General features: G+C 45.5%; 1 pseudogene; it reads right to left on the reverse strand.

The window, feature by feature from the left end:
• Positions 1–557: 557 nt before the first annotated feature.
• On the reverse strand, positions 558–2344 carry LOC102120357 (keratin, type II cytoskeletal 8 pseudogene; annotated as a pseudogene).
• Between the last annotated feature and the right edge of the window lie 10311 nt (positions 2345–12655).

A 12655-nucleotide genomic window follows, 5' to 3' on the forward strand; every position in this document is an offset into this window, starting at 1 on the left:
AACTTTCACAGTAATCAAAAACAAACTGGTCAAACGAAAACCATAAATTATTTTGTCCACATACTACAAATATTAAGTTCCCAGCATATTAGGCAACTATTCCAGATTTTTAAACATGCAGCCATTAACTAACATGCATGATTGAAAGGAACTGCATTGGATCACTTGAGGTCAGGAGTTCGAGACCAGCCTGGCCAACATGCAGAAACCCTGTCTCTACTAAAAACACAAAACTTATCTGGGTGTGGTGGTGGGCGCCTGTAATCCCAGCTACTTGGGAGGATGAGGCAGGAGAATCGCTTGAACATGGGAGGCAGAAATTGCAGTAAGCCAAGATCATGCCATTGCACTCCAGCCTGGGCAATACAGCAAGACTCTAAAAAAAAAAAAAAAAAAAAAAAAACCCTGCATTAAATGGTTAATAGGCGTCACCTCCGGGTGACATAATGTGGGTGAATTTTTCTTTTAAAGCTCCTTGTAGAAAGTGTTTTTTGTTTGTTTTTTTGGGGGGCAGAGCTAGCTCAAGTTTTATTTTGGACAAAAAAAAAAAAGCGCAATTGACTTGTTTTGTAGCTGGAGGCATGGGCAAGGGGGTTCCCCAGATAGTAAACTCCCCTGCAGGTGGGCTGAGGACTAGGGCTGAGCCTCAGGTGGGTCTCCCATTCCCCTGCGCTCCCCGCTGCACAGCAGCCTCCCTTCCGGGCTCTGGGGCAGTCGCAGGGGGTGCAGGCTGGGAGAGACTATTACGGTTGTTAACTTGGGCAGGACGTCAGGACTCGGACACGAGCTTCGCATCACAGATCTCAATCTTCTCCACAACCACGGCCCTGGTGGAGCTGGAGCCCGCTCCAGAGCCAAAGCTGGAGCTCAGGCGGTAGCTTGTGAGGCCCCCTTAGGACGAGCTCAGACCACCTGCGTAGCCACTGGTGGTCTTCGAATGGATACTCATGTTCTGCATCCCAGACTCCACCCGGCTCTCCTCGCCCTCCAGCAACTTCCTGTAGGTGGCGACCTCGATGTCCAGGGCCAGCTTCACATTCATCAGCCCCTGATACTCACACGCAGCTGCCGCGCCCTGTCCTGTTTGGCCTGCTGCAGAGCAGCCTCCAGCTTGGACAGCGTGGCTTTGGCGTCTTTAACGGCCAGCTCCCCACGCTGCTCGGCATCTGCGATGGCAGCCTCCAGGGAAGCCTGCTGGCGCTGGCCTTTGAGGCCCTCAATCTCAGCCTGGAGCCGGCTAATGTTCTGGTTCATCTCAGAAATTTCAGTCTTTAAAAGCCAGATCAGGTCATCCCCGTGCTTCCCCCACCAGCGCCTGCAGCTCCTCATACTTGATCTGCTACATGCTCTCAGCCTTAGCCTGGCTATGGTTGGCGATCTCCTCGTAGTGCGCCTTGACTTCAGTAATGATGCTATCCATGTCCAGAGCGCGGCTGTTGTCCATGGACAGCACCACAGACTTGTACAAGATCTGGGACTGCAGCTCCCAGATCTCCTCCTTCATACAGCTGCCTGAAAAAGTTGATCTCCTCAGCCAGCCCTACCAGGCGAGACTCCAGCTCCACCTCCACCTTGCTCATGTAAGCTTCATGCACATCCTTTTTGATGAGGACAAATTCATTCTCCATCTCTGTACGCTGATTGAAGAACAAGTATGAGGATGAGATCAAAGTCCTCCACCAGCCCTTGCATGTTGCCAAAAGCTCTGCCTCCAGCTTCAGATTCTCCTGGCCCAGAGTCTCCAGCTGCCACCTAAGATTATTGATGTAACTTTCAAACATGTTTGTCCATGTTGCTCTGAGCCATCTGCTGCTGCTGCAGGAAGCTCCACTTGGTCTCCAGCATCTTGTTCTGCTGCTCCAGGAACTGTACACCTTGTCTATGAAGGAGGCAAACTTGTTGAGGGTCTTGATCTGCTCCTTCTCCTGGGTATGCATGGCCTGGATGTTGGGTTCCACCTCCAGGTTAAGGGGGCTCAGCAGGCTCTGGTTGACCATGATGGTGGTGATGTCTCCCATTCCACTGGCCCCACCATAGCCTCCACCCCGGCCACCCTGGAAGCTGCTGCTGCCCACTTGCGAGAAGCTAGAGAAGCTAGAGAAGCTGATGCAGTCACCGGACCCACTTGTGTAGGAAAGGCTGCTGAATGAAGGCCCAGGGGTCACAGGTGGACATCTTGTAGGACTTCTGGGTCACCCTGATGGACATAGTAGAGGCAGGAGTGGAGGTAGGTGGGCTGAACCAACCAGAGATTCTAGAAGGAGCAGAGAAAACTGCTTCTTGGTCCGTAATTTTTAAATCAAAAACCATGTTTTATATATGTAACTGGACGTCAGTGTGCCAACTTAATACTTCGGTGCTTGTTAGACACATCCTACTGATTTGAGAGCTTATTTTATTATTTCATTATTTCAGTAATGCAGTATTTCCATTAACTTTCAGCCTATGTTATTAAAAAGATCTAAGAGCTAAAACGCATCCTTCACAAATCCAAAGAAAGGGGGTTCGGGACAGAGAAAAAACAACTTGCATTAACTGGAGGACTCAACTTTTGCAATTGCCAGTAAAGTGGATCTGTTACCCAGAGACCAGCTTGTATCCCAAATTACAATACAGGAAAATGGATTATAACTGGATACTCAACCTCACAACAGTAGAAGAAAAAGTAATCTTCGTATGTTGGGGAATTCCCACCAGAAACAAAACAACTTCGTATTTTCTTTCTCTATGTTTTTTTCAGATATTTTCTACCAAGTTACTTTTGCCTAACAATTCATACACCATCACAAAAGACGAAGAGCTCAGTCAAGAGATTTAAGAGAATATATGGAATGAAAATTTAAAAATTCAAAAGACTCTTTCCCCCCTGAATCCAAAAACTACTGCAGAGAAGAAACCGGCTCTATTCACAGGCATCTTCAAAGGAGGACATTCTTGGCAAATACTGCCCTTCAACCTCAGAAAGAGGAAACTCCCTGTTATGTTTAATGTACACATTCCTTCTGCTTTGAAGCCTCCCTTTCCCTGTCCCCTTGTTGAAGGTTTCTGTTGCTTTAATGGATTTTAAAATATGCAGACTTATTATTTCAGCTTCTTAAAAGCCTCATTTGCTGAGAAAGTGTGTATCTTAAAAATGCATGCATTCTGTATGGTGCCAGAAATTTAGAAAATGTAGGAAGCTTAAGTTCTTCTTCCAGAGGAAAAGTCAAAACTGATGGTCAAGATTGATATGTTAGCTATAAGCCCAATGATAGCAAAGATTGTATTGGAGTCATAAATGTCTCTTTACAAATGCCAAGGGCCTAGGCAGACATTTTATAAGCTCCATGGATATTTAATCAAGCATGCCTGGCTTTCTTGACCTAGAGCTTTTGGTATTTATTAGCAATTTTCTGTGTTAAGAATTTTTTTAATCAGATGAACTTTATGGTGGTCAAAGGTGAAACAAGTAATTAAAATTAATAGCAGCTCTGAATAAATGAATAACCACCACCAAACCAGAGAGGGAGGTTATCTTACGTTGACAGCTCTCTAAAAAAGCTATGTCATTAGGCGATGAAATTTACTTGCCTGAACAGCCCATAAATAAAAGGTTTCTGTGGCCTACCAGTTGTTGATGGGGACAGAATAATGACTCAACACCAGATGCAATGCAGCAAAGTAATTAAGGCTCAGAACTCAGACCCGGGTACGAATCAAGGATCCTTTACTTAGTTGTTAACTAGAAGACTGGAAGTAGTTAACTTCTCCATGCTCAGCTTCTTATCCACAGGTGGGAATTGTTGTGGTACTTACCTTTGTGTTACTGGGAGGATTGAATAAGAACCTTCATAGATGTCTTAGTCAATGCACTCATGTATGTAACCGTAGTGAATGCTAACAATTTTGTTTTTGGAGACAGTCTCACTCCGTCACCCGGGCTGGAGTGCAGTGGCATGATCCTGGCTCACTGCAACTTCTGCCCACATCCTGGGTTCAAGCAATTCTCTGCCTCAGCCTCCCAAGCAGCTGGGACTACAGGCACCTGCCACCACACCCGGTTATATTTTTTAATTTTTAGTAGAGACTGGGTTTCACCTTATTGGTCAGGCTGGTCTCCAATTCCTGACATCAGGTAATCCACCTGCCTCAGCCTCCCAAAAAGTACTGGGATTACAGTCATGAGCCACTGCGCCTGGCCAACTATTTTTGTCCTCCTTTGCATCATTTCATATGAGCACATATTCCCAAATGTGAAGACGATGACTCCCTCCCTTTATCCTCCACTCCAGGCATCTGCTGAATCCTCCAAGTGAAACAGAACAAGGGGAAGATCCCTGGAGATCAGATTGTCAGAGCCAGTATCCCCATGTGCTGACCTGCCATGACAAAGACTGGCAGGGAGCCTGCTATAGAGGAAAAGAGTAAGAATTGGCCAAGTTGAGTTCACATACGGATTCCATCAATAACTAGGGGCCAGGTGAGATTAGGTAAGCATTTTAACTTCTCAAACTTAGTATCCTCCCTGAAAATTGTGTATGCTTGTACTAAGCTCAGAGGATTATTGTTGAAAATTAAATGGAATGACAGACATAGATGTGTCAAATGCAGTCCTCTGCCCAAAGCAGATGTTCAGTTAGCACTGGTCTCCTTCCCGGCACTGAGTTTTGGGGTGACCTTTTCTGAGCTCTCCACAACCTGGCCTTTTGTTTTGGAGAGTTCTGAGTATAATCCAACAGGTGGACACATAAGCAGAAGGTAGAAATTTTATTCCCACAAACAGCACGTGTTATTACACAGTAAATAATCAGAGCATGATCAGGGCTTGACATTCTAGAAAAAGAGGCAGCATGACAGAAATGCTCTGGGCACATGTCAACATGAGGGCAGACTAGAAAGAGCCACAGTCACAAATTATGTGGATGCCATTCATAGTCCCATTTCTCTCAGCGTCAGTCTCCTTCCCAGAAAAAAAGGAAGTATCTACAGTATTAGGTACTCTTCTCAAAAATAATTCTACCATGCTACTCAGAATTAACCTTTTCTTCTAAAACAAGTGGAACGACTGGCAGGAGGGGAAAAGCAGAAGGTCCTTGCTCAGCTCCCTCTTTCCCATCCTCCTGATATTTCTTTCCCTGGAATGGAAACAATCCTCCTATCTCACGTTTAAAGTAAAAGGACTTTCACGGTTTACTGAGAATTCCTTAAGAGGAATGAAGAACCTCACTATATGAGCAAGAACACATCCATGGCATTTATTAAGTATGCTTTACCACTTTATTGTATATTTTAAGTTCTGGGATACATGTGTAGGATGTGCAGGTTTATTACAGAGGTAAATGTGTGCCATGGTGGTTTGCTGCACCTGTCAACCAATTACCTAAGGTATTATGCCCCACATGCATTAGCTATTTAACCTGATGCTCTCCCTCGCTCCAACCCCCCCCACAGGCCCCTGTGTACGTTCGTTCCCCACTCCCTGCCTTCACCAGTTATTTTCTATGTGATCAAATATAAGCTTTAGTGTTCTGATTTCAAAAAAATGTCGGTGGAGATGGACAATCTTAACCTCAGACTACTGATTGGCAAATAGGGATATGTATGGTTATAAGAGCCTGGCACAAAGAAAACACTCAGTGTTTGCTTTCTTTGAGATAGAGTATCACTCTGTCACTCAGGTTGGAGTGCAGGGGCGCGATCTCGGCCCACTGCAAGTTCTGCCTCCTTGCTTTAATCGATTCTCCTGCCTCAGCCTCCTGAGTAGCTGGGCTTACAGGTGCCTACCATCACACCCAGCTAATTTTTTTAAATTTTAGTAGAGATGGGGAGTTCACCCTGTTGACCAGGCTGGCCTCTAACTCCTGACCTCAGGTGATCTGTCTGTCTTGGCCTCCCAAAGTGCTGGGATTACAGCCGTGAGCTACTGCACCTGGCCTGCTTTCTATTTATATGCCTCAGAAGGACTGTAGGCCCACTGAAGTTTACAGATTACTTTTATTTTTTGTATACCCCAGAGATCTCACACATAGCCTAGTATAATACATTAAATATTTGCAAGGTGGGTCAAAACACCTATTTTAAGACAAGGAAAAAGATCTCAGCATAATGCCCCCCTCTCAGATGAACAGAGAAGATGAATTACCAAGGTGTCATCCCATAGCCAGACGCATGGTCTTACGATGGATGCGGATGCTTTTCCCCAACTCAGACATGTATTTAATAATTGTAGAAATCCAAAAGAATCGGCATCTAATCTCGAAGTCGTGAATGAACCTGTAGGTTGGCTTAACTAGGCTCAGCCACTGAGCTGCCTCAGCTAACGAAGGAACAGTATGTGATGATTATAGTAACAACTTCCATGTCTTAATCTTACATATTTAGTTTCAATAAACCATTTGTACCAATGGCTCTGGAGCTTGGAGGAAGACTAAAGGAAAGTGTAAGCGACTCCGAGCAGGGTGTGGGCCTATGCAGCAGAGCTATCCTTGAGGGAGAAGATTAACAAAGCCCTTTCTTCCAGTATCAGGACAGTCATGAGTGGTCCTTTTTCCCCCAGTATCAGGGGAAGGCCTATCCAAACGGGCCACTAGAGCTAAAAGGCTAGACCCTGCCCTCTTCAGCTCTGAGCTATAACAGGTTTGCTCCCCGCAGGCAGAGGCAAGGAGCTTGCAATGGGGAGTTTTCAGTGAATGAGCACCACGACATAGTTGTTTCTGATCCCTCCCCATCCAGTTGTGAAAAGACGAAGCAAAGGAGGCAAGAAAAATGCTGAATCTACAAGACAATAGAAGGGACAGTGCCGTCCTTACCAGTACTAGTCCCTGGTGGATGCATGGCTTTTCAGCTACACGATGCTACTTGTTTCCCTTCATTTCCTCTGTTTCCATTCATTCCCCTCTGTTATGATCTGGAATCAATTCTACACCTCAGCGTCTTACGAAGCTGATTCATAAAGACCTGCAAAAGCAGGTTACTTTTGAGGTATAGTCACATCATTTACAAATAGAGCCGTTATAAACAATGTAGCTTTGCAGAGATCTGCCACTAGCAGTTAGGGAGTTAACGCTTTAAAATCAAAGCAAGGAGCCTACAGTGTTGCCACTTTATGAAAGACACAGAAGTTGGAGCAGGACTCTATGGGAGCTGCCGAAGACCTGATGGCATGAGATGTCTATCTGAGTAATTCATCTGTCTGCCGTGAATGATTCTATACTTTGGCTGAGACACAGATCTCCTTAGAGTTTTGTCTCAGGACATTACAAAGGAGGCAACATAATGTAAAGAAAAGAACGAATACCACAGTGAAAATCCAATTTTGTCTCAAGCTAGCTGGGAGACCACAGGTAAGTCATAAAAGGCCTCAGTTTTTCTGACTGCAATTATATTGGACTGGATGGTCGTGAAGTCCTTTTCATAGCCAGACATTTTGTATGGCCACAAAAAGGCTTAAATCTCTGAGGTCCTGAAAGAAAATAAGTATATCCCTCCCCATCCCCACCACCATGCAGGCTAGTTTTACTGAGTTTTCCACAGGTCCCCCGATAACACTTCCTCTTAGGCTGGGCACGGTGGGTGAGGCAGGCAGATCAGCTGAGGTCAGGAGTTTGAGACCAGTGTGGGCAACACAGGGAGACCCTGTCTCTACAAAAAATTTAAAAATTAACTGGGTGAAGCGGCACACGCCTGTGGTCCCAGGTACCAGGGAGGCTGAGGTAGGAGGATCACTTGAGCCCAGAAGGTCAAGGCTGCAGTAAGCTTTGATTGTACCACTGCACTCCAGCCTCAGTGACAGAGACCCTTTCTCAAAAAAAGTACATGCATAGTGACAGCTGGCCATTTAGTAGATATGGCCCATGCCTTTACACGACTTTGTATAACTAGAAAAGGCTGTTTTTTCTCTCCCCATGCCCAAGCCTATTCCTTTAGGCATGCAGGTAACTGTCATCTGACACCCCGATTCCTATTTCTCCTAATTCCAAAACAAGTAACCCTAAGAAGTAATTCCTACAAGGAGAAAGTCTCAAGTGCCAATCAGCAGTCATTTGGTGACGGTGGGTAGGTCTAATGCTACAGAAAGGTTGTGTCCAGCAGAACCCAATTCCATAGGAATCCAAACTCCCAGGCTAGTGGGCAGCAGTGCTGGGGACAAGCTCACTGCCGAGTTGGTCTGGAAGACCCCACTGGAAGACCTCATGGTGACATAGACCCTGGAACTGCATTGTCATAGATGGTATTCACACTGGCACAGAGAGGCTGCAGCTCTGTCACCCACAAGCAACCAGCCCACTCGCCACACAAAACAGTAGCAGTAGCTTCAGCAAAGCCATGACCTTGTTCGCGTCCTGGGTGGTAGCTTGTGGGAGTAGGAGTGGGACTTAGATTTCGGGGTCTGGTTTGTTTCCTTCTTTAGTTTCTTCTCCTGATCCACACTTCACTGCTTTGAAGGTATCCTTCTTTCCCCCACTCCTGAGGTTCCTTAGCTCGCTGCTTGACCTCAGATTTCTCTGCCTCTCCTGCTTCCGATGCCTCTTCTTGCTTCTAAACCCACCTGCATGGCCTTCACTTGTTGTGACACCTCGCATGTGTGCTGCTTACACTACCTCTTATCCAAGCAATCACCTGCCACTTTGACCAGGACGGGATCCAGGGAGTTACCTTACACTTACAGTTCCAGACACTTCAGGTTCTTGAGCTAAGCAAAGCAGATAAGCAGGGTGACCAGCCTGTTGAGGAGAACCAGGTGCTACAGGTTGACCAGATTGCTCAAGTCTGTGGGCAAGTGTTACAACCCATTTTTTCTTCCCCACTGTATGCCCTGCCACCAAGACACTGTCATCCACCCTTAAGTACAGTGGTGCAATAATCATGGTTTACTGCAGCCTTGACCTCCTAGGCTCAAGCCATCCTCCTGCTTAGCCTCCCGAGTAGCTGGGACCACAGGTGCATACACCACGTCCAGCCCTTTTTTTGAGGGGCGGGGGCCATAGAGACAGGATCTCATTGTGTTGCCCAGGCTGTCTCCAACTCCTGGCCTCAAGCGATCCGTCCCCACCTCCTGCAACTTGTTCTTAATCTAGCCTCACCAGGCATGTGAAGCCACGCAAATTCAACAGTAGAGCCTCAGATTTCTCGCAGAACAGATCCAGCACAGGGGCCTTTGGAAAGGCAGCCAGCTGCTTGAGGACCTTCATTCAGGTTTTCTAGGCTCAGGTTCAGTTCATTGTCTCCAGGTTGTCAGAGCCTCCTGCCCTTGCTAACAGCCTTGGTCATGTTGACACTGGCTGAGTGGGCTCAGCTCCAAGGTTCCCAGCATGGGGTGAGGGGAGCCTAAATGCCTTTGTCAGTTCTGTGGACCCCACCCAACTCACAATGCCTGTGCCCTCCACCCTGAGCCCCAGGGCCTCACTCCCGCTGGTGCCACAACGACGACGTGGATCAGGATTTTTCGTTTTGCCTTCCACGCGTAGCACCAGAGAGTCCCCTGACTGATGTTAGGTATCAAACCCAGGACCACTTAAAAATCAGAAAGAAATTAAGTGGAGATGTGAGTGAAAAAAAGGGAGGTTTTTATGCTAATTCTCTATTTGGTTGAATTATAATAGAAAGCCCATCAGGGAAGCTTGCACTCTCCTCCATAAGGCACACACATAGGTACATATGCAAACTACTTCAGTTTTAGGGGCCTTGTAAACTCCAGTTTATAATCCCCTATTTTTATCCATTTAAAGCTTTCAGTCTAAACCTTGTAGCTGTGAGACATTCCTCAGCTCATGATGGACTTCTGGTAAAACAGGTGCCAATGGTTCAATTGCATTGGTTTGTGGTTGTAGAATGACACCTGTGTCATTCTAAGGTACATCCAAACTCCCAAAGTACCAAGATTTATATGCTTGCCATGCTGTCCATCTTAATTTTGAGACAGAGTCTCACTTTATCAACACACTGCAGCCTTGACCATCCAGGCTCAGGGATCCTCCCACCTTGGCCTTCAGAATAGCTGGGACCACAGGTGTATACCGCACCTACCTAATTTTTATAGTGGTTAGGTCTTGCTATATTGCCCAGACTGGCCTCTAATTCCTAAGGTGGTCCTCCTGCCTCAGCGTCCCCAAGTGCTGGGATTATAGGTGTGAGCCACTCTGCCTACCAGAGGCTATTTCCTATTCCATTTTATTCATCCAATCCATTCTAAGAATGAAGGTTGAGTAGTAAGCTCATAATGACCAGTCACTTCTGCCTCTGGAAACCTGTTTAGAAAGCTCTCAGCCAGGTGGCTTCCAGGATACATGGCCAAGGTGACCTTCCTACCCGACTGCACAATGGCACCTTGACAGGCCAAATCGTCAGCATAGTAAGTGTGACGGACTACAACTTCTCTAACCAATTTGTGTAATGCAATGAACATGCCTTGGCACTAACCCAGAAGTGCTCCAGCTTTGGACAAAACATTAATCATTTCAAATGAAATCGATCAAAGAATCCATTATCCTCTCTTCTAGAAACTGATCCGTCAGTATCACACACATTAGGCGAAAACCGGAGTTGTCCAAACAAAGATGGCATACACATTAGCCACTCACAAAGTCGGACAAAAGAGAGCCAAACCTTTCATTGCAAAAGTTACTTAGCTCACCCACTTTATCTGAAGTGTCTTTTTGAAGTGTCACGTTTTCAGCCTCGCTCACCACAATCTCTGCCTCCCAGGTTCAAGCAATTCTCCTGCCTCAGCCTCCCAAGTAGCTGCGAATACAGGCATGCACCACCACGCCCAGCTAATTTTGTATTTAGTCGACACAGCATTTCTCCATGTTGGACAGCCTGGTCTTGAACTCCCAACCTCAGGTGACCCACCCGCCTGTTTCCCAAAGAGTTGGGATTACAGACATGAGCTACTACACCCGGCCATAGATGGTTATTCTTAACAAATGTCCTCACTTTGGTAAACAATCCTATAAATGCATACATTCAGAACTTCAAAAGATCGTTGGTAATTGTATCAATGTAATAGGTTTCCATCAAAGGTAACTACATTTTAAAATTCTGTTTTGCATAATTTGAGTACAAAGAGTGCTCTTTTATGAGTACTTCTATAAAAAAAAAAATGTATCCTAAAGCAAGGCAGCACATGTCTCAATCTTTTTCAGAAGACTTCTTATAAAAATGGGTCTCACTTTCTTGCCCAGGCTGGCCTTGAACTTCTGACCTCAAACAATCCTCTGGTCTCAGCCTCCCAAAGCACAGAAAGTTCTTTTTGATCCAGAACTACTCAGCAGTAGGCTGGGCATGGTGGCTCACATGCCTGTAATCCCAGCACTTTGTGAGGCCGAGGCAGGCAGATCACCTGAGGTTGGGAGTTCGAGACAAGCCTGACCAACATGGAGAAACCCTGCCTCTGCTAAAAACACAAAATTAGCCAGGCGTGGTCGCACATGCCTGTAATCCCAGCTACTAGGGAGGGTGAGGCAGGAGAATCATTTGAACCTGGGAGGCGGAGGGTTGTGGTGCGCCGAGATTGTATCCATTGCACTCCAGCCTGGGCGACAAGAGTGAAATGCCATCTCAAAAACAAAACAAAACAAAAAAACACCTCACTAGTTTAAACGAATTTGTAGCTTAGCCAAATCGTGGCCTTAAGGAACGAACCACCTCGGTCCCTCAGAGGTCGGTCACACGCTCCCAGTAGGGATGGCTTCTGTCTCTCCCCTTTGCCAACTCGGGCTGTGCCTTACGTACTTCTAGAGAATGTTGTGAAGATTAAACAATCAATACCAAGGAAGCATGGTCATAGTCATTTGGTGTATGCTTGATTGCAGCTGAAGAGTAAATTGGAAGGAGTATAGTCCTTGGTCTCAAACTCCCACCTCTTGTGCTGGGCCTGCCACAGATTTGCTGAATGGAAACGTCAACATCTTTCTGGATGTTTTCTCATCTCTCAAACAGGCTAACAGGACTAGATCTGATGTTCTTGAACACCTCAGACTTAGCGATCTATTTTACTGAAACTCTCCTAGTGGACCTCCCATGTTATCCATCATCTGGGAGCAATGTTTCTCAAACTTTTCCCCATTATCACCCCTCCGCCCCACACAAAAGAGCTTTTTTACATTTTGATTGCAACCCTCTTTTTGTAATCTTCAGTTTCCCCTGTGGTAGTATCTCACACATAATTATAAGATTATATACTATCACATAACTGTCATGTTTTATAAGAATATTAAAACTAGGAAATTGAGTATCAAACTCGGGATGAAATGCCAAAAAAAATACTAGTAAAATGACACATTCCGTATTTTCAGATTTGCCCAACCCTATCACACAAAGGCAGCTAAAAGCATGGTTTCTGCCCATGAAGGCTTATAGCCTCATAAGGCTCCCATAGTTCAAAAAATCCCTTATATACTGTCGTTTACGAGAAATACATGAGAGAAAATGCTAACTCCAATAACATTTTCTTAGTCTTTCATTCAAAAAACAATCCACGATGTTGAAGGAGTTGTAAGAGAAATAAAAGTATTTTTAATATCTAAACCAATTCCAGGTAATATATGTGCCTATTTCACTCACACAACTGCACACCCAAGTGTGGACCATGCAGTGACTTCCTTTTAAAAGCTACACTGTGTTAAAAATAATTCATGACACTTGTTAAAGAACAGAAAGGCAGACTTTATATAGG

The sequence above is a fragment of the Macaca fascicularis genome, chromosome 20, assembly GCF_037993035.2.
Source record: "Macaca fascicularis isolate 582-1 chromosome 20, T2T-MFA8v1.1".
NCBI classification, from domain to species: Eukaryota; Metazoa; Chordata; class Mammalia; order Primates; family Cercopithecidae; genus Macaca; species Macaca fascicularis.